A 22750-nucleotide genomic window follows, 5' to 3' on the forward strand; every position below is an offset into this window, starting at 1 on the left:
AGAGCACATACATCGTTAAATGACTAATCTGACTTTTTATAGTTTGGCTTTTGAGGTTAATATGGATTTGTACTTCATTTATTTTCCAGAATTTGCAGACAATTTGTGTAGAGTATTTCCCTCACCGCCAGCACAGTACAAAACAACTGCCAGTATTGTAAGACCATCTGTTAAAGTTCTGTGTGTGTCAGCAGCACAGAAGTGCCAAATGAGCCAAGCTCTCGATAGCTTGAAGTTGAAGGATCTAATGTACCTCTGTGGCACCGTGGTGTAAAATCAACAGTTGTTAGTGGACCTTGAATGACATAAAATTACTGTGAGAGAAGTGTTAGCCCCAAAAGATCTTTTCTGTTTGAATTGACTACCATCATTACATAACATGTAGGGAAAGGAGGCTCAGCTTTTGCTCGTTTGGGGCTTGCTAGGGTTTTTGGTTACCAGCTGTCAAGAAATAAGTGACACTGGTACCATTTTAAGAACTTCCTTTATGTTTTGCAGGCAATCATCAGACTGTAGCAGTTCAAAGAAATAAACCATATTGATTATTTAAACGCAACTAGATCTTTTGTCTTAATGCTGCTCAGCAGTGCCTTTCTAATGCCTAAGGTCCCTGCAGTAGGTGTCACACCAGAGGGTGTTGTAGGAAGACACAGACAGGTGTCTGTAACATGATAGAGGAGAGGTAGTTTTCCTATGAGACACTGCGGTATTGGGAATGCACGCTTAGGAGGTAGAGCAGACATGCTCACTTCCTCTTTCTGTGCCCAGGAGTGTGGATGCTCTCATCCATTTCTGTGGCTCTGGCTTCTGAGTTCTAGGTTATTCTGGACAGAGGAGTTGTAAAACTTATCTGCTGAAGCCCTTACATTATTATTTAATGGAGTCTCCTTTGAGCTAGAGGGATGGTGAGCACTACTTCAAATAGTTGTGGGCATAGTGTTCACTTTTGAAAGAGAACTATACTGAGCCTTTAATCTACTTAATAAGCCTTTGGATCTGCTGGACTGTAGTTACGCTCACACTTGCTGGCTTCCTTTGTCAGACCTGATTAATATATGTTCCATATGGCATGAATCAGAATCAGCAATGACAACATCTTCCTTCTTTCCTCTCTGCCCATCATCTCCTCCCTTCTTTTCTTCCTGGGATACTCTTTAGGGCAGTTTATGTGGAAATGGAAGGTATGAGTTCAGTTTCCTTTGGACACAGCTGTTAGTCATGCACAGGTCTTTGGTAACGTTAATGGTCTTAGCAGTCGAGACTCTGAGAGACTTGGCTTATTAGGAACTTTTGTTAGTTGACATAAGGGTAGTGGAAGTGGGAATGACATGTCTGTCACAGAAAGATGATTTTCTTTTAAATAGTTAACAGACCACTAAAGCGTTTTGATGTCTTAGCCTTTGGGACTGAAGCATGTTTAAGCTGCGTGGTCACATTTTGTTCTGATGTTTGTGAGACTGGCATGGTTTTTTTGCTCCTAAGTAATTTTTATATGAATACGGTTGTTGTAACACTAATAACATTTTTCATATGGAAATCATGCATATGCAACCAAGATGGTGTTTATTGATGTAAAACACTGCAATGTATTTAATAGCACTTAGCTTTAAATTAATCTATGCATGTGATGGCTTAGTGTATAAAGCTGTACATTAAGTGGTTACAGAACAGTTCTTTGGAGTTCCTACATCTTATCATGTATGTTCCTTCATCTTTGGAGTCATCTTGTGCTGCCAGGCCAAAGAGACTGTAAAAATGAGGGGGGACAACAAACTCTTACTGAGGTTCTTTAATTTTAGTAATGAATAAAGTTAGCTTTGTGAGGCAAAGTCATTTTAAGTAGGCTTCTTGCAATAGTTTTCTTACAGAAATTTAGAGTTTAGGCTACATGTGCTAGGTGGGCTGTGCATGTTTCAATCTGACAGTCAGCACAGGAGGGAACAGAAGAAAGGTTTCCAGTATAGCAGGTGCATGTGTTATCTATCATGGAATGTTGCAAAAGCTGGGAATGTCCTTCTACCCAGGTCTGTGATTCATGAATCTTCATGATATTCCCTCCATCCTTGAGCAGGGCAGCCAAATCACAGAGTGAGCAGGGTTCAATGTATATGCTTTTCTCTGTTGTGTCCTGGTTCCTTGCCCAAGTGAATGGCTTATGTGGATAGTTTTTGTATATTTACTTCTTTGCATGGAAAGCCAATATACCCATCTGATTCAGGTATACAGACTTAGATGCCTGAAATTCAGAAAGTACAGCAGTGAACCTAATTCCTTTTTGTGGTCTTACCAGATAGTAGCCCATAAATTGAATTTTTAAATATTAGCCTCAGTCATGGAATACATGTTCTTGTTGCATCCCTTTGCGTGTCCTTAGCTTATATTACCTGCTATTAAACCAGGCAGACTGGTCACATCTTGGCAAGACACTTAGAAAATTAATATGAAGATGCTGTTTCTCAGAAAACAGACCAGTGTTCATGTTTTGTGAGGTAACTCAGCCGTGAGCCACGGTTGTTCCTACTCAGCTGATCACATCTGAGATGTGAAGCAGATGTCACACAGTCATGCAGTTCTGCAAATAAAACAAGATATTCCTGGAAAACAGATTCACCAGTACTAGAGTCTTGAGAGTGTGGCTGCATTTAAAGACATCAAAGTTAAAAGTCACCAAAAAAGAACCTGCTCAAATTAATACAAAAGATACTAACAGAAGAGCTGTTGTTATCATTTTCCTGTCAGTACTTTTATGGTAAAGAAAGAAGCAAAACTTAATGAGGAATTTGAAGTGTACAAATAATGGATCAGATCCCTAACTGATACTAACAAGCATAAATCCATTAGCTTCAGTGGAATGGTGCCCATTTGCAGCTGCTAAGGATTTCATTCTTGTGCAGTATTTTGCAACAAATTTTGTTCTGAATCTGTATTATAAATTGGAGTTGCCAGTAAAAATAAATGAAAAACAAAAGGGCTGAACTGATATATCATTTTGGGATAAATCTTTTTTTTTTTTCTTTCTTTCTCTGTTACCCTGCTATTGAGGGGTTGGACTTCTACATGAAAGGGTAGCAGGAGAGAGAGTAGGTGTCCTGCACAAGCTCTGAAGGAACTAAACATTAAAAAATGGATATTCTCCAGAGTGGTTGTTCCCTCTGTTGTAGGTGGTGTAATTTCATTCCCATACTGTGGAGGCTTGTGGAGGCACAGCCACATCTCCTCTGGCTGGTAGCAGGTAGCAGTGTTCAAGCTGACCAAGGGGTTTAGAGGAGTCATGATTCTGTGAATAAAGGGACTGCAGCTCACAGATGTTAGGCAGTATAGTCTGGTATCCACACAGTTACTTCTTTAGCTTCGACCTTTTTACTATTAGTGTATAGCCACTGATTTTAATTATGGTGGCGTTAAATATCTTCTAATTCCTACCATTTCCAAATACCAATGCAAACTTTTTCACTCTGATGATAATGTATAGTTGTTTTTTACAGCACTGTAGCCTAGAACTGCTCAGACCTCCATTGCTTGCAAACTGAGAGCTCATAAAAATGTGAGGCACTCCAATAATTTTAAATCACTCTGTCCTGACTAGACTGATTTAAAATCATTGGAGCGCTTCACATTTTTTCAGTTGTTCCAGTTTGGAAAGCAGTCAAGCAACACTGGAGCATAATGCATGAAAGCAACCTGCCTGAAATAATAATTTTAGTCTTTAAAAACAATGACACTGAATTAGAAATGTCACTGTGAAATGATGTCTATCAAGGGTTCTGTAAATAGACATCTCAACCTACTTCTCTTTTGTAGTCCCTACTCTCAAGGCAGCATTGCAGTCCAGTGGGGCCCTAAGGGACACATCCTTTTTGAAGTCAGAAGGAAGCTATTGTTTTCGGTAGATGGAGGGCCAGAAATCATCTTCATTCAGAAAGTCAGAGGAAATTAAGAAGCTGAAGAGATTCTGAATTGTGGGTAGGGAAAGAAATTGAGCCTTGGTAAGAACGGATTTATGATCAAGTCATTGCAAAATCACAGTATTACAAACACTGGAAGTGAAATGTGGCTATCAGCTCGTTGCAGTTCTGTTAGTTCAGCAGAGCTGGACATGGATGCGATGCATAAAAATGTTTATGGGTCCTACTGCTCTCCATTCCCTTGAGATGCTTTCAGATTATTAATTACACTGGGGTTTTTTTGCTACTGATCATCAGTGTGGTACCAATTGCTGTGTGAAATGCTTTGATGGCACTGAGAGAAAGGGAGGATGTGGTGGGAATAATTATCAATCAGGTACAGGGGCTGAGCTGCCAGGTCAGAGACAGTGCCACCCTATTCTGCACCCAGCCAGTGATAATTCCTCCAAGTGGGGAGTATTTTTGAGATGCTTTCCTTTGTCTCGTGATGGTGGTGCACAGGCAGAGCTTGCTCTGCAAGCACATCCCGCCTCAGTGATCAGCAGAAGTGTCACTCATGTTTCCAGAGTGTTTCTCTTCGTCAAACATGATATGCCACATTTAAAGCAATTAAGAGAAAGCCATTGCAGCTGACAGTGCACATAAAGCAGTGGCAGAAAAACAGACTGAAATGTTTGGATTTATCCATGTTCTAAATTTGCTTACAAGCCATATGCTGCCTTTGACAAGTAATTTGAAGGCTGGACTGCAGCAGATGTGAAGTAAAGAGAAGATGTTCAAAGAGCCATTCTTGACTTTTGCAGGGGCAGGTAGGAATCACTTTCTTAATAGTAGTTTCTGCACTGGAAGGAAATCAGTCCCCTATGCAGTACACCCACAAAGTTGTACTTCATCCCAAAGCAAGCACACAGAGATGGGGAAGGGTAGACAGTAGTACAAATTGTGACAAGGTAGGTATTTGAAAAGATTGGGCAACATATTTTTTTCTTTCTGAGCTCAGGATTCTAAGGGTTGAATTCAGTTGATCTGGGACAAGAAGCATTGTAGCAAAATACATTTACTATCTCAGTCAACCCAAGTTACTGCAGTTCAGATTCTCTAAACTAGAATATTTACGAAGTGTCTATATTTACTCACAGCAATTATAGAGCCATAGTGTAAAACAATTCAAAAGTTGGCCACAGATAACTCATAGCTAATAAAAGATAACAGTGATCAAGTAAGTTATTTTTCCATAAAACTGTTTTCTCTATTCCACCCCGAGTGAAATTTAATACCTTTGGACTAGCTGTATGCACTGATTTTATGCCAGTGAATAGGCAGGTTATTGTATCCCACAGTAAAAATTAATTTGAAGCGTGTTACTTTAGTGGCATACTGATTTAATCAAGATATGTTTTGTTTGTTTCTTTTCCTCCATAGCAGATGTATTTAACTTATGCCAGAAAACAAAGTTCCATAGAAATGGGCAGAGATGGAGTTTTTTTGTATTACATGTTTTTATATGTGGAACATAAAGTCAGCTTAAAGAATTTTCTATTATTTATGAATACATAGGCATCTAAACACATCCAAAAATGTATATTGTAAAGGTCCTCTAACATATTTGCAGGAAAAAAATATTACTATTTGAGTGAGAGAAAAGGAAACTATGATCATCGCTTTACTGCCTCCGGAGTTCATTTTCTCAAAATAGGTGTGGCCCAGAAAAGGCCAGAACTGGCAACACAGATGCTTAAAGAGTACACAGATACATGAGGGGTAGCACCAGTTCTCCTACTGTGCCTAGAGAGTGCTTGGGTGTGTATTTTTATGTGTATACACATGAAAGCACACCACACATACATGTACACACACGTACACATGTGTGTGTGTGTATGAATATATATGTGTGTATATATATATCTATGTGCGTGTATATACAGACACACACGTGCTGATTCCCAGAGTCCATCCAATAGCTCATCACCCAACACAGCTGAGCTGTTGCATTCATAGGGAAGGAATAAAAGGAGACCCAGCTGAAGCTGTGCCTCTCTCTCCTATTCAGTGTGTCAGATGAGAGACACATGGAGAGCCCCCATCCCACCCACCCCTGTGGATACCAGAGCAGACACGGTTCCACCCTGCTTCCTGTCCTCGGGCTATCAGGCATGAAACTGCAGAGAAGCACCAGCCAGGGGCATCAGCCAGCTACACTCAGCTGCTAGAGCAACCAAAGCCAAAACCTCTTGACACTCAGAGCTGCTTTCAGTGATTTCAACTCCATGTTCTCTGCCTGTGCAATTCCTCATTTTTGATCCCTTTTCTCTTTTCATCCTTCTCTTTCACTTTAATTTTAGCACCTCACTTTCACTTCATAATTACACAGTAAAGTACTCTTCTGTTCTTTGCCTTCCTCCAGAACTTATCTCTCCATCACTTTTCTTTCTGTTTTGCCTGCATCCTCCAGACTCTACTCCCATCAAAATGTAGCATCATGGAACTTCTCACTGTTTCTCCACCTGGGGTCTGTCTTGTCTGTTTTATTTGTAAGCTTTTAATGGAAGAGGCTGTATGAAAAACCTTGACTTTGGTGCCCACCACAATAGGTCCTCCTTTTTGACTGGTCTTTACACAATACCTTGTTAAAACATGAGTTGTGATAGTCAGATCCTACAACAGCATTATTTGTGTGAAACAATGCTTCTCCACAGCATTGCTGCTGTTCCCCCGCCATGGTCACTTCACACGTTTACACAACTGCTTCCTTTATATATCAGTGCACTGTAATCAGCATATGGTTCATGTTACAGGTTTCTCAGGTTTCAAAGTGAAATAAAATGAGCTTCCTTCCATTTTGAGAATATCCTTTTTAAGAAGTCCAAGCAAAAGACACACACTATTAGCAAATTCATAAGTAGCTGCCAGAAGACAGAAAATTCAGAATGGAAACACGAGTGAAGTAACAGTAATACCATTTTTTGTTTGTTCTTGGTGCAACAGCAAGGGAAAATATTTAGAAATTTAAATTATTAATTTATTTGTAGTTTTAATAAATCAGATGTGGTTTTGTAGCATTTGCCAGTGTCAGTACTTCAGAGCACAAATCCTTCACCCAAGATCAAATCATTCTGTGGTGTAATTGTGGGATTCTCCAGGTTCCTCTAGGAGTGAGTGTGGAGCAATAATGTTAGTAGCAGTGGGCAAGCAGCCTTTCATTTGTTTTACTGCAAAGCCTGAATAGTTTGCCATTAAGAAAGAGCAAATGACAAAGGTTCAAGCTCCTGGATCAAATCTGTCTTTCATTTTTGGATTGTAAACCTCATCCAAAGACTTAAAAACATCACTATTTTAGTTTCTTTTTACTTCTCCTTTACTGTTACAGCTATACCCTGTGTACACATAAAACTTCTAAACTCACGTTGGCATATATACTTGCACTTTCTGGTTCAACTTCAATCCCAAAGGAAAAACCCCAAAGGGAGCAGAGGCTCTGCTTCAGCAAAGCTCTTAAGCTTCTGCTTAATTTTGTCAACAGATAGCTCCAGTATTAAAAATTAGGTTGAAAGACTGAATTAGAGGAGCTAACAGAGGAGAATCAGTTGTTATCCTATGCCACTGACCTGACGAATTCTAAGGTTGGAACAAAGAAGAATTGAAACCATTGTTTCCTTAGTCTCAGATTAGTCATAAAACATGTGTTTTGCTTGTGTTTAAATGCTTTGTCAGAGTGAAGAAGTAGTCTTCTCTCAAAAATTACGCGTTTGGAACCAGACTCTTGACGATTCACAAAAATGTGTCATAGCTGGTCAGCATGGTATATTGACTCAGAAATGGCAAAGGGCTCCAAGGATCACGAGGTTTGGTGGACTGGTTTGTTTTTATCTGTTTTTCATTAATATCATAGCTGTTGTGGCCACAGAATATCCTATTTGCCTTATTTGAAAATAATGACCCTTGAGAATACCCATTTCCAAGACAAAGCTGTATTTTATCATTGTGACCAGTTCAACAAATGCCATCCCATTCTGTCTTTATTAATGTTAAGCAGTGTCTTATACCTTAAAGGGTCCTTTGAAATTAGTGGCTTAATTGCAAATAAAGTTACTGCTCAACAGTTTTCGCTGTTGCTAAATATGTGACTTTAGAAACAACACCGTAAAAATGGTAAGTATCCTAAAATGTTCCACATCTTTTGTCTATACAATAGGAAGCATTGCACTGTAACTTTAAAATACCAAAAATAATCAAGAAGACATGTTAACCATCTCTTAAGAGTGCTTAATTTCTAAGCCAATAAACTCGGCTGCTGAATTTGTCCTTTGTTTTAGGCTGTGATAGTTCTGTTGCATAACTACAATTAGGAAACATTAGAACACTCCAAAATGTTACAATATTAAGTGGATGGAAATGCAGGGTTGTTTTTCATTTAGTTTTACAACAGGGAAGGGGCACTGGAGCAGCAGCATGTTACCTTTTTTTTTTAACATCTAGTTTATGATTCATTCTAAAATATTCTTTCATTTGGAAATAACTTAAGATATTCCTGTTCTGACTAGCAGGGTAAATATTTTAGTAAGGACTTTCCAGAGAGAAATTTTGACAGTAACATACTCCTCCCTTAGTGTTACAAAGAAAATACTTGCTATCCAAACCCAGAGTTGGTATTTTAATGGAAATGGTTCCAAAAGAATATGCAGAACATTACAAATGTAAAATGCAGTTAATGAAAGAGTATACAGATGTCTTTCATGCATTTAAATAAAAATGTCTAAATTGAATTCTGAAAATGTCAACAGTGATCTCTGAGCCATATGCTTGTTATTACAATAGTATGTTGTGTACAGCTGTCATTTAGTGAGAAACAAGACAGACCAAAAGGGAAAATACAGATAAAAACATTAAGTCAGAGGAGAGACCATGTTACAAAGCATTTTGTGCTATGTTTTTGCCTTGGTATGAAGATACCACTTTTTCTTGTTTTTTGTTTGCTCACACAATTTCCGCTGATATCTAAAGCACTTATTGAAGACATAGGAAAAGGAGAATGGAGGCCAAGCTGCGTGGGCTACAGTGAACCAAAACTGCAGAGAGATGCATGCTTCCCAGAGAGTTTAATATGAAAATTAGCCACAGTTTCTTTGCTTGGTTTCTGGAGCAGAAAGTCGCAAAACAAGCAGAAAACTTTTGGTTCTTGATGAAATGGTTAGTTTAGCTTCCTTACGTCATCTACTCTGAGTGTTTCAGACCTTAACTTCTTATTCAATTTAAGGAATTTAGCCCTAGCTTGACTTAGTTTACCTCTGTGAAGCTGGGGCCTTGGAAAATATTTCAGAAGTAGATTTAGCCTTATGTTTGCATTTTGTTCTTCTGCAAATGTGGTAGAGGTAACCTTGATTTGCTAATTAGTGGAGTCACGCTTTATTGTGACAGAAAACTAAGAACAGTCCTTCAGTGAAAATAACAAAGACCTACCCCATGGTGATTGATGAGAACGTTGTACAAGTGAAATGAGCTGGAAAGTCATCATCTTGTCTTTTCCTTTGCCACAGGAAAAGCATAACAGAGAGATTTCTTTTCTTCTGGTCCTGATAAGGAATCTAACGAAGCATAAGGAGAGGTTACAGAGCATGGAAATGTGTCACACCCAGCTGCTCACTAGCTTGCAAAGCTGCAGTAAATAATACAGTTGCTATTTAATAAACAAAAGAAAACAGAAGTCCTTTGATAGTGATCCCTAGCCTCTCTCATTTGCCCTTCTGATGATACAGTTTGCTTCTACTTAATTGACTGTAGTTTTGGAATAACATGGAGTTTGATACTGGATTTTATGATTTGTTTTTGTTGATAGGGGAGACAAAGGACTTAAGTTTCTGGGCCTTGATTCAGCAAAGTACAGACATATGTGGTCAAGGTTGTCTGTACTTTTTTTCTCAAAGGTTCTCCATGAATAGTTACACTAAAGACACACAGGAATACATGTAGTTTTATTTTCCAAATTGCATAATTAATAGTATATTTTTCTGCTTGTCACAGGCTTTTGAGAAGCAATGTTGCATTTGACACAAGCTGCATTTCTCACATGCATTATTTGTAACACTTCACTTTCAAAAGACATACCTTCAGGGAATCAGTTTGTTCATTGATCGGCTCTTTTTGCACACTAATTTCTAACATGCCACTGGCTTTTTATTAAAAATGCCTTAGAGTTTGTTTTATTTAATATTTGTGGAGGTGAAGGGAGGAAATATCCTCTGCCTGTGGAACATCAAAATCCATCTTCTCCCCTCCCAAGAAGACCATGAGCTCTCATATTGCACCTTTCCTCTCGGCTGATTCTTTTCTATTGTGTTAACATTAGGAAATAAGTAGGCTCATCGCTCATTGTGTCACTGGGAGTTGAAGATACCTACTTTTTTTTAGAATCAGTCAAGTGTTCAAAAGAAAACAAGGCAAAGTTTACACTAATGTATACTAATACAAATCAGTATTATTTTGCTCAGAACTGGTGGGGCTGTGGCACATGTCACTTTGGAGAGGCTCAGCAGATGTGTGGGACCATCTCCCACCACTGCAGCCACAGCAGACCTCACAGTCACCTCACTGCCTGCTGCAGTCTGTTACACCTGAGGTCCAGAGATGGGCTGCTGAGGAATGCTAGTAGCTGGCATCTTCCAGTCACCTACCTTGCCTGGTTGTCACCCGGGCTGTGGCAGGCAGCAGCCCAAAGAGATGGAGTAGGGCCACAGGCCCTGGCAGTGAGTGTGAAGTGGAACAGCGCAGTGCAGGCATGACAAGAAGGGTCAGAAATGGGAATGGGGAAAGGAAGGGGCAACAGGACTTATGAGGCGAGGAAAGAGAGACGTAAAGGAAAGGTAAGAAATAAGAAAAGAAAGGAGAAAGTGATAGACCGTGTAAGTGCAATGGGATGGGTAGCCATTCCCCTAGTCTGGTCTAAAAGCAAAGTTCTCATTCTTTCAGTGAAAACAAAAGTCTTCGTGTATATGCTCTATTCCTCTTGCAAAATGTCTTCTCTTTGCCTTGGCTGTAGGATGAGGAGTTTGTCTGTTCCCTTTTTAAAGCTGTTGGTTCAAGAGCCATTGTTTTCTTAATTCCAAGTTAATAGAATTGCAAATTAATTGCTGCTGTAAACAGGGAGAGCAGTTTGATCTTCTGGGTGCTTCCAAGAACTGATTATCTTGTTTCCTACTTTTAATTTATGTGTAGTAAGGCATCAGTAAGATGCTCATCCTGAAGACTGTTTTGAGAGCTCAAACAATGGTATAGCAGCATTGCAAAACTATATGTAAAGTTCTTATATGGGACATCCTGGGCAAGCTGATTCCAGTAGGCCACTGTCCCCTCTCAGGTTTTTTTGTAGCCTGTTTTTTCCCATGAATTGTATGAAAATAAAATCTTTCCTCTTTTATGTATCTTTAATTTTCTTCAAGCTTGTTAAGCCTTTGTAACTGAAAGCAAACTCCAGTTCTTTGGAGTATTTAACAAACATTAACTAGTTAATCTTTGCAATGCTCATGGATTAGTTAACCATTATCTCTGAATTTATAATTCAAGAGAGGCAACAAAGTTAATGTACTCCTGTAACTAGAGCTGGGGTAGTAATAGACCCCAACGCTGAGCCATTTTACAGCACTTAGGAGTGTCATGATTCTTCTGCTGTGCCAAGTACACTACAAGCAAAAAAAATATAATATTAAAGTGATTTTTTGAAAGTGCACAGTTGAGCTTTATTTATTATGTATTCCCTGAAGATACTAGGAAGGAATTTTCTTCCTATTTTCCTCTGTGTTCACATCTTTAATAAAAGCTGTTAACTATTTATGAAAGGAGTGTCTAAAGAATAGTAGTATTTTGATGCCTGATGTCATGATGACATTTTTCTCTCAGTGAAGGTTGGTTACAGCTCTCTGAAGGTGCTGTTGGTTCCAGTGACTGTGGGAGGAAGATGGGAATAATAAAAAGCGGTGGGACCAGCTTAGGACTTTGAAAATTGACAGGTAGTGTCCCAATAACTTCACTGGAATGCATTGTGCCTACTATGAGGCCATCTTCTTCCTAAGCATGCAAGCCATTCGCGACTATGCTGAATTCCTCAAAGTTTCTGTGATGGAAGCCCTCAAAATTAGGTCCAAACTCTTCAGTAACCTTAGTTTCTAACCCAAGAAAGTGACTGCAGTCCAGCCACCTCCTTTTACAATGCCTTGAGCCTTGATGTGTCTGTATAAGCCACAAGTATATTTCCTTATATATCAGGAGATGGATCAGGCCTGTCTTATAAAAAGTTTAAAAAAGCTGGAATGAGTTTGTAACTGTGAAGGAGCAGTAGGAATTTAGTGCCCAAGTCTTTCTGATTTTAAATGATGGTTGTGTTCCCAGTCTCTAGGATCCTATTGACTATTTTTTTCTCAGTTTTAAAAAAATCATAACTTGTTTTCTTGTTGCCATTAGGTGTTTCAGCAAGAGCCTCTGCACTTTTAGTGGCTATTATTTTAAAAAAGCAACTGAAGAGAGAAATTAAAGGAACAATCTTGAGCCTTTTGTGTCTAGCCAAGGATCTGACAGTTTTCAAAAAATCTGGGCTGAAAGGTACAATGCTGCCTTGGTTGTATGAGATCTGATCATCCAAGTCCCTTGGGATGCTTCTAAAGGCTCATCTTTTGTTGTTATGTATCAGCGTATAAACAAATCAGTATAAACACTGCAGACAGATTCAATGAGACTTTCTGTAGAAATGCCAGTAATGTTGCCAAGGTGTTGATAGACCATTAGGAAGAGTAGTCTGTCATAAATCTCTATATATTTACATAATTTGAGTGCTCCTTTGGACCAGAATCCATGTGGTCTGAACTGTTTGCACATGATTTTGAGCACATCAAGATGTTAGTCTTTGTTCTGAGGTTAGTCCTTCTTGCACTTAGGTGACAATGTAGGCCAGTCATCTTCCAGGGCCTTCTGCATTATTTCTAATGTTAGCTTAAGTTAACAGTCCCTAAGATAAATTTACAGATTTACTCTTCTAAGATGTTTTACCACCTAAGTCCGAAGCTGCTTGTAAAGCATTTTTCTTGATGTATGGGCACAGCGTTGTTTCAGCTTTCTAATCACTGACCAGCTGGCTTGTTAGTGAATAGAGCTGTGGGCCCCTTGCCACATTTCATGTGAGGTCTTGGCTGGGTGGCCAAGCAGGCAGCCTGCAGCCAGTGTCAAAGCAATTCAAGAGGTATTGGCACAGCAGTGTCCCCATTAATTTCTGCTTGTCACATGCTGTCATGCAAGTTACACCAGAGAGGAAATGACCGTTAAAAAAAAAAGTACGCTTGTGGCACTTGGTCCCCTCCAGACGTTATCCCCGAGGTAAAACAAGTGGATACAATTAGCTGCTGTCCACAGACAGCTGCAAGGAAGGAGAAGTCGAGATCTGGGCCCCACAGCAACATGTCCTTCCTGTTAGCAAGGAGTGTCGTCTGTCAGCATATGCCGTATTTTAACCCTTCCTGGAGTTCGAGGAAATTAGGAGGAGATGTTATGGCCAATGGCATCAGGAAGGTGCTGGTAAAGAGCTGTAGTGCTGCTGAAGCAGCATTCTTCCTAGAGAAGAGGGTTTGTTTGTTGATGCCTTTCCTCATAAGGACTGGTGTGAGAGGCGCAGGGGGACAATCAACTCATCAGTGATTGATAATTTATTGTAATTTGTAGATTGGATTGTGGCAGGGAGTGAGACAGTGATTTCAGTGTGCTCCTCCCCAAAGCATAGTGAAGTAGTTTAAGGGAGTCACATCCAGCTTTGTGGATTTTTGGATTTTTCTCTGATCACATCAGGAGAACTTCCACAAGGATTGCAGGTGTTGATGTCCCAAAATACAGATGGGTAGTAACACAGAAACAAAGACTCTGAAGAGGAAGAGGCAATGATATCCCACAATGAGAGAAGGATTAGGAGGAATCAAAAATCTGTTTTTTGAATTGGAAGCACAAAGGTGATAGAGGTGTGGGTGTATACACAGTGTTCCAGAACAGATAGACTTAGTTAAGATAAAGTCTGGGTTTTACCTCTGAAGAAGAGGCTCACAGCATCAGCTAAAGGAAAAATGTCACTTATCCTGTTGAGAAACATAATTAAAGAAGCTGTATTTATATGAGAAGTGTGCTCCAGAATTCAAAATGCAGTGTGACCTACTGTGATGCTTAGATACCGAATTTGTGCTGGTGTCAATCCCTAGACGTGTGCTAGAAGGGTCTTCACAGTGGATGCATATGAATCACAGATGCTATTTCAAGTCATTTGTATAGAACCAATTTACCAGCTGGGTGAGGCAGTAAAGAATTTGGGGGATTTCATGGTACATTTTAGTCCTCATCTCTTTTTCAGATTGTATGAGGAATAAAAGAACAGAGTAGTAACAGCTTGTCAAACGAGGAAGCTCTGTGAGAAACTGCTGTTTCCAATACAGTTATAAAAAGCTTGTAATAAAAGAAAGGAAGTTTCCCAGAAGTTATTTGGGGATGTACAAAACTGTGATATCATCATCCAGAGATACAAGAAAGAAACACAAGTGTTTTGCTTATCTAGGCTCAGATCCATAAAATCTGTTAAAAGCTGTGCCTTGTGTTTTTTCTGCAGGGCACAGAGTGGAAGGGTTTGAGCACTGAAAAAGGCTGTTAATCACCAAGTTACATTTACCTGCTGTAAAATTTTCCCATATGGGACAAGTCTTGCTAACAGTGCCACATTTGCCAGTTTCTGTCAGAATGTTAAAAGAAACTTCCCCTCTGTTAAATTCTCATGCATTTTATCTGACAAATACCAGTAGCCAGATGGGAAATGCTGTGTGTTTCATTTGCATGTCTGGTAAGTCCACTTCAACAGGGATTTTTGGTACACTGAATGACTGAACTTAAGTAGAACAATAATTATGTAGGTGTCTTTTCAGTCATGCATATTCTTCTCATCAAATATGAAAAATAGCATATGAAAGAATAAAACTTGAAAGATCTAGATTGCAAACTAAATTGACAGGTGTTGAACTATAAAAGTAGAAATTGATGTGGAAGGACTTAAATAAACTTAAAATGCATCCATGTGTGTGCCAAAGCATGTGTATATACTTATGTCCCCCAGAGATGTTAAGTAGACATGTTATATACTTAATTTGGTCTTTGGTTCTGTTACTGAGGTCAGCATGGGAATCTGTCAGCATTAAGGTTTTGGTAAAACAGACATGTACTTAGATTGAAACTTTTACCAACCCTTAAACTATGAATCCGTGTCCTTATTTTAAGAAGGGTAGACAGGAGGTTACCCAGGGCAGTTCCTTGAACACAGTCAGGTGCATCTATTGTCATAGTCTAATCCTATTTAAGCCTTTGCTGCCGGTGAGCCCTAGTGTTTGTGAAGTGTTTGGAGCACTCCAAAATTAGTTTGGTCAGGTTCTCCTGTGGTGGTAAAAATTCAGCAGTTCTTTTCTAACTCAGAAGTGACAGTTGGCAAGTTTAAGCAAAGGGACTAGAACATATTAAGCCTGCTTATAGGCTGTGAATTGAGTTCATTTATGTATAGGTGCACAACAAGGGAAAACAGTGCCTCAGTATACTGAAAGCTGTGTATGATACACTTTCATGAAATTCAGTCATAAGCTTACAGCAATGCAGTAGCATTGGTGAACCTAAAAGTTTCTCAAATACTACTGTGGACCTTCGTAATTTAGCTAAAATTTTTCATTTTTCCTGAATCTTGTGCACAGTTGCAGTACTTTGATTGGGACTGACGTATAATGATCATAAGATACAGGCAGATCTATGCGTAATAGTGACATTTGCCATTTTTACTAGGCTGGCTCTGAACTAATTCTCCAATTACTATATTTCAAAGTAACTTATTTAGGACTTTCTAATCTTGATTTCCTTGCTACTTTCAATAGCAACCAAAACAGTCTTCAAAACAGCGTTCTATAGACTTTGCTCTTCAGGTATTTTATCTTTTAAATTGCTACACAAATAATTCTGGCCATTAAAAAAAAAAAAAAACAAAAAACCAAACCACAGAAAACCAGCAAAACACAAAACCAAACAACACAACCATATTCATTTCAGTGTTTATTGCAGTGTACTACTGTAGATAGTATTGTTTTCAATGGGATTATTCAAAACATTATGTGTGTACATAATACATAGATGCATACTTCTGTGAGTGTGCATGTCCATAGGGTTCTTCATCCTAACAATTGGATAATCCAAATCCCTTGTATGAGTTGTGCTTTCTTTCTTACAAAAGCAGTTTAAAAGAGATTAGAGGCTGTTTATCAGAATATATTTTAACATATCTTTCTATCTATTCTTAAGTGCATTAAAGTACCTTTTATATGATTAAAATAATTTTACAGTTCCAAGATAATTATACAAGTACTTTATTTTGTGTTTAAAAATATAAGTTAATTATTTTTCAACTAATTATTTACCTTTAGGGTATCAGCATAGAAAATACCACCAATTAATAGACCAATTCCTTGCATGTGCTTATCAGATATTAATAATACACTAAATAAATTGAGTGTATCTTTCACTGCAAGTGTTTTACTCTATGAACAGAAAATGAATTTGTAAACTTGTATAGTAAGGTTGATTAATAAGGCTAAATGAATAGATCATTTGAATTTATTGTTCTCTCATCAAAACAGTAAACATATTTAAATTGAACATGCTGTGAAGTTCACATTCTCTTGGTATTTCCTAGTTAATTGACAGGAGTATCGCAGCAGTCTTTCTCTTTTGAGGAATGACCCTTACCCTTAAGTGAATACTTTTATGGAGAGCAGTAGGATTACTCTGAGATAAACAGTTACCCAGTGTAAGGAAGATGGAAGAGCTGCATATCCTATATATATCTGGGTGGATTGTGGATGAGTCCTGAGAAGCTGTGATGTGGCTAGAAGGCAAAGACAGCCTCCTCATCCCCCTTCTGAATGCCCTGCAGGGAGACTGATCAGAATAGCTTTCTTCTGAGAAAAGGAACAGGGCACAAGGGCAGGGATCTGTCTGCCTCTTACTGTGTCCCAGCCACTGCATCCAGCCAGCTGCATGGAGAATATCCTGCAGCTCCACAGACAGTGGCAAATTCCATATGCCCCATCATAGCCATGGCATTCTAGATAGGCTGGTGTGATGGGTTCCCAGCCCAGTGTGAGGACAAAAATAAAAAAAGAAAACCACTGCATTTAACAGGGAATCACTACATTATTGCTAATGCCTTTGGGATTCAGTGTAACAACATTAATCATGTCTTTTGCTATTCATGTATCTGTACTGTGTAATTCCTCAGGAATGCCATTGTTTTTTTGGCATTAATTAATGTTGACTGTTTGTTACAAAGTATAACCATAGAAGGGCTGTAATTATTCTGCTTCAAAAATAGGCCTCAGAGAATGGGACAGCTCTTTAAACTTTCATTCCAGCATGTGTAAAATTACCCTTTAAATTGAAAGCAATTCAGTGGTTGGGGATTCTATATAGCTGAGTAGATTATGGAAGAAGCATCATTCTGTTCCCCCTCTGCTCTGAGGAGGTTCTATTCCAGTGAGAGGCAGTCAGGCTTTTAAATGAAACTACCTTGACTGATTCATCACACACTGCTGTCTAAAATTCATCCCCTTTGTTTACACTTGTGGTTGCCTTTTACGCAAACACTCCTACAGGAAATGTTCAGGATGAGTATTCCAACACCTGCCATGTAAAATAGGGACATTCCATTCTGCTCAGCAAAAAGAAAAATGAGTTGCAGATAGAAGCTCTGGGTGAAGGATGTAAGTTGTGAAGGTGCATGAGATACTCCACAGGAGAGTAGGAGAAGCATTAGGAGATGCCAAAGGATTGTTGTGCTTTACAAAATGTTAGTATAGAAATAGAGCAGGAAGAGGAAAATAGGTTAAAAAAAAAAAAAACCAACTACAAAAACAAAACAAAAAAACCCATGTAAAACCTGTGTGTTAGTGCAAATTTAGGGTCTGTTGTAGTTTGCAAGGCTCTGTACTGTCATGCTTTTGTGGGCTTTTTTGTGTCACAACTGATTATATTTGTGGGTTTCCACTGACTCCACAAATACTCTCTTTGGTATTAGGAGCTCCTGTCACTGTAAGAAAGGGCAACCTGCTTAAAGCTTTTTCCTTCTTCACATTGTAGCCAGTGGAGGAAAAGCAGGAGCTTCATATAATGAGCTCAGTCAGAAGTGTATGTTACCTCAGGGAGCATGTCTTCTCTGAAGATGTATTACTCTTGGTGATTTACTTCAGGTTACATCTCACTGTGTTCCCCTTTACCATCTAGCATCCATACTTTACCATGGCAGTGGGTTAGCCTAGTCCAGCACTCAAACTCACATCCAGGCACTCTCTGACTTCTTCTACCTCAGCTGCTGAAAGCAGAGAGCAACAAAGAGCAAGAAAGCTCATGGGCTGAGATAAGAGAGGAAGATTGCTTACCAAGCACTATTGTGTGCAAAATAGATTTATCCTGGGGAAAATCAACTTAGTCCAATGCCAGTCAAGGTAGATACTTGCTAGCTCAAGTGGTGGGCAAAAAATGGGCAGATTTTCAAATAACACCTTCTCCTGCCTTTTTCCAGGCTGTACAACACTTCTGACTCTCCCCAGCCCAAGCAGCATAGGAACAGCTCCTCTCTCCTGCTCCTTCCTTCTCACACTTTGTGCTCTGCCCTAGGTCATCTCCACAGGCTGCAGTTCCCTTAGGAGTATCTGCCTGCTCCATGAGCTGTGGGGTGGATAACTGCTCCACCGTGGACTACTGTTTCTTTCACCTCTCATTTCCCTTCCTCCTCTCACCTTGGTGTTCCCTGTGCAGTAAGAAGAAGTCTTTCACTCCTTCTGTTCTCTTCTCCTCTTTCCTTGCAGCCTTTTCTGCCCTTGAATATATCTTCATGGAGGCACCACCGTCCTGGCCCGGCCGTGCACTGCGGTGGGTCCGTCGGAGCCGGCTGCAGCTGAGCGTGTCTGGCAGGGCACAACCCCTGGCGTCCCCTGGCTGAGGGCCCTGCAGTCCTGGCTGCTGGTGCCTAGGCACTGACACTGAAAAAAACTCCATAGGTTCTTTTGTCTTTGAGTAGATACTTGAATGTTTTGGTTGACAGCCATGCCATCCTCTTTTGGATTAGGCAGGCAGAATCCTCCAGAGAATCTGGCAGGTCTTAAACAAGCAGTAAGTTGTTGCAGATAATCAACAGATATTTTTGTTGGGAGTCAAGATGGTGGGTGACTCTTAAAGGATCAGAGCAGTATTTGAAGCCAATGGCTTGGAAGGGATTTATGGATCAGATGCTGGAGGAGGGTTAAGAGGGGTCAGTGAAGCGTAGAGTCAAGAGAGGATAGGACAAGGTGGAAACAAAAATGTGTAGGAAATCAGGGCTTTGTGTTCCCTCTGCCTGAGTTGGGAAGTGTGAGCCATGAATATTGCCTTTGGCAGAGGCAGCAGAAGCAGCTGCTCAGCCTAGCCCAAGCCCAGCCCCATCCTCACTGATGACAGAGGAAGAATATGCAGGATATATTTCTGTGTGTTATTGAGACTCATGACATAATATGGTGTCTCTTGAGAAGTTCATCATAATTTGGTCCTGACATTCAGAGCTGATAAATTCAGTAAATGTCAAACTGAGAAATCATTGTCAATACCTTATATGGTGGAACAAGCAAAGATGTAGCATTTCCATAATAAATTTTACTCCTGTTTTCATTATGAGACTTTTACAAAATTAAAGCTACATATTTTCCTCTAAAGAAAGTGCACTTGTTCATAGCATCCCAAAATACCTCCATTTTCAATTGAGTTACAAGTAAATATTTTATATTTGCACATAGATGACATTGAAAATGTAGCCTGACAAAGAAAAAAAAAAATTTTAAAGCTGTGATTGTCTGAAAGTAATTGCAGTGGGATAATGTGTGCATGTATCTTCAACTTGAGCAACAGCCAAATATCATAGGTTTTGTGATACCAGAGCATGGCAGAAATCTCTAATCTGAAGCAACAGGCACATACTGTGTCTTTGTTTGCAAACATACAATATCCAAAGAAGACTGATAGACATCAGTAAAGGTTTGATCATGGCTCATTAGAGCTTGTTCCTTCAATCTCTTAAGGCACAAAGGTTCTTGTTTGTTGAATAGAATTGATTGTTTTTCAATTAATTTTTGAAATACGATTCTCTCTGTATTTCCAAAGTTTGGTATGCCTATCTACTGCAGAAAATTTCTCAGGGAAAAGCAGACATGGAAAAAACAAATCCTTGAGGCACATGAAGACTCTTGCAGTTATTTTAGAACTTGGTAATTTAGATAATACTGGGTCACTAATAAAACTGGATGCATTTCCGTTAGATGAGTGAAATTATCCTGATTTAATTAGGTAGTGATCTGGCTTGTGCATGTTTACAGCCTTTATCCAATTTGCTAGCAAAGGTTAGTGTCTTCTGATGTTAGTTACAGTGTCAAAGAAAGCGCAGAGACCAGACCCTGCCTTATGTTTCTTGCAAGTGGCTGACCAAGTGAACGAAATAATTTTCCAAAAGCAAGGCCTAATTGTTTTTGACTAGGCTTACGTGCAGCACAAGATTTTAATCTGCCGCATGTGTTATTCTGTATTTAAAGATGATAAGAATAAGCCTATATCGTGATTTTGGCTTCTGCTCTTTCTCTAACTTGCTGAGAATTTAAAAACAGGGCAATAATGAATCACAAATAGCAAACAGTTATTTTACATCCAAATGCCCTTTACACACACTAAACTTTGGGCTGTTCTTCCAGATTAATTTGGACTGAAGTCTGTTACTACCTGTCATAGTAAGTAATAAATGTAATCAACAGTCCAACCTGAATACTAGAAAACAGCTTATATGGACTAATCCTGAATTTCCTGGAAGATGAGATACAGCGCTTTTTGCCCTCCAGTTGCTCTTCTTCTTTCTAATACCTTTTAAATTTACACTTTCCCAGTACACTTTTCTGCAGCACATTTTCTTTTTTGTGTGTGAAGAGCATTTCTGTAAATGATATTCATCTTTTGAGTCTGATGGGTAGAGAGGAAGATGTACCAGTTTCCATTTTCAAGTATTTTCTTTTTTTACCTGTGACTGGAAGAAGACTCTGAATTTGGAACCTGAAGATACTGCATGCAGCTTGAAATGAGCAGAGCAGAATTGTGTTATGCTGAGCTTGAGGAAGAAAGTTGAAACAAAGCCAGCATCAGTTGCTGGAAAAAATATTCTTGATATGTTTGGTAACTGCCTGAATGAGTTTAGAGTTGACAAATGAATAGGATATATAACTGTCACCAAAAAGGGACTTACCAGGGTCTACTGACTAATGCTTCAGTTCTTTAAGTTATTTTCTTATTTGATACTATGTCAGCCTGGAACAAAAAAGAAAAAATGGGTCCAAATTCAGTGAAACAACTAAGTTCATATTTAAAATCACCATATGCCAAGATGTTGTTGGCATGTTCTTCACAATCTGCAAGACTGATCCAAAGACTTTTGGGATTTGGTAAAAGTTGAAATGGCACAGAGTGACCAGATATGACATACATTAATTCTACTGATGACTGAAAATTTTGCAGAGCTGTAGCCCAAATAATTACAAATTTCTGAGCTGCTAAGAAAAGTTGTATTTATACAAGAGGATTCAGTATACTCTGTGTATTTCTTTTAAAGGTCCAAACTGTATTGTACCAGTTGTCAAAATTATCAGTTCCCCATTTTTTCTGGGGAAGCAAAGGAAATAAAAGGCATCAGCTAGCAGGAAATGGAGTTCTCAGTTCGCCACCTTCCCTCAGAGGTGATAATAATTTAATACTGTCACAGTGTCCATAATTTCATGGTAAAATGTCCATCATTGGGATCTTCAAATAAAAGCTGATTGCTTTGTGAGCTGGTTGTATACAGAAATGGCCTTGTTTTATCAGATGTCAGGTGAGAGCTTCCGTACTTAATATCTATGTATTTTATAATATTTTATATATAAATGATCAGGAAACATTACAAGAAAATAATAATTTTGTATTAAATTATTTAGCAGTATTTCTAAAGCCTATATTAAAAATGCATCCAACTTAACCAGTATTATCAAGCTGAATGTTTTGAGCTATTTTTACACCCATGTTCAGATATAATTCCTTTCAGTAGTGTGCCTTGAATATTTACTTGCAACATGCCCGAGTCCATAGAGAAGAACAAAAACAATCAACCTCAAGTTATCCTTCTTCCCTTTTCTTTTTCATGCCATGCCCTTCTCCAAGATCAATTTGGTTGCTAACAACAGGATTGGAGGACACCCTGCTGCATGGATTATGGAAAGGGCATATGCCCCAGCATACACAGAACAGCATTTTCATGAGCACAAGTCAATTGCATGCAGAAAATAAGCTTCTTTATCCATTTTTTTTCTTCCTTGTTGTAGCATCTTCTTGTAACTACCTGTTCCACAAATAAAATTTTCAAGTGGACAGTATCCTTCTAATTTGGAATGCAGGGGATTTCTAGTATTTGGTTTTGAGTCTGCTGGTTCATTCTTTTCACATTACTAAGATTGTCAAAACATGAGTACAGATAAAATAGTTTCTTCAGCTGTGGAAATGTCGTGGAAAATTGTATCACTATAAGAAAACAGGAAGGAGAATCAGAATTATGATTCTTATACTGTTTTAGTGCTAAACTTCCATCTAAAGGTAGTTTCTGTCCTATTCATTAAATACTATACAGCAGGTTTTGACAAGTGAGCCTTTTCCCTCTATAACATTAAATAAAATTATATTTGTCATTTAAACAGTTTTTCTGTTTGAAACGG

General features: G+C 38.9%; 1 protein-coding gene across 3 annotated transcripts in view; it reads left to right on the plus strand.

Moving 5' to 3' along the window:
* The window catches only part of CDK6 (cyclin dependent kinase 6), a 128865-nt gene that overhangs the window by 34334 nt on the left and 71781 nt on the right, over positions 1-22750 (plus strand). The gene's annotated exons all lie outside the window — the stretch shown is intronic.

The sequence above is a fragment of the Cyanistes caeruleus genome, chromosome 1 (genome assembly GCF_971803275.1).
Source record: "Cyanistes caeruleus chromosome 1, bCyaCae1.hap1.1, whole genome shotgun sequence".
NCBI lineage: Eukaryota > Metazoa > Chordata > Aves > Passeriformes > Paridae > Cyanistes > Cyanistes caeruleus.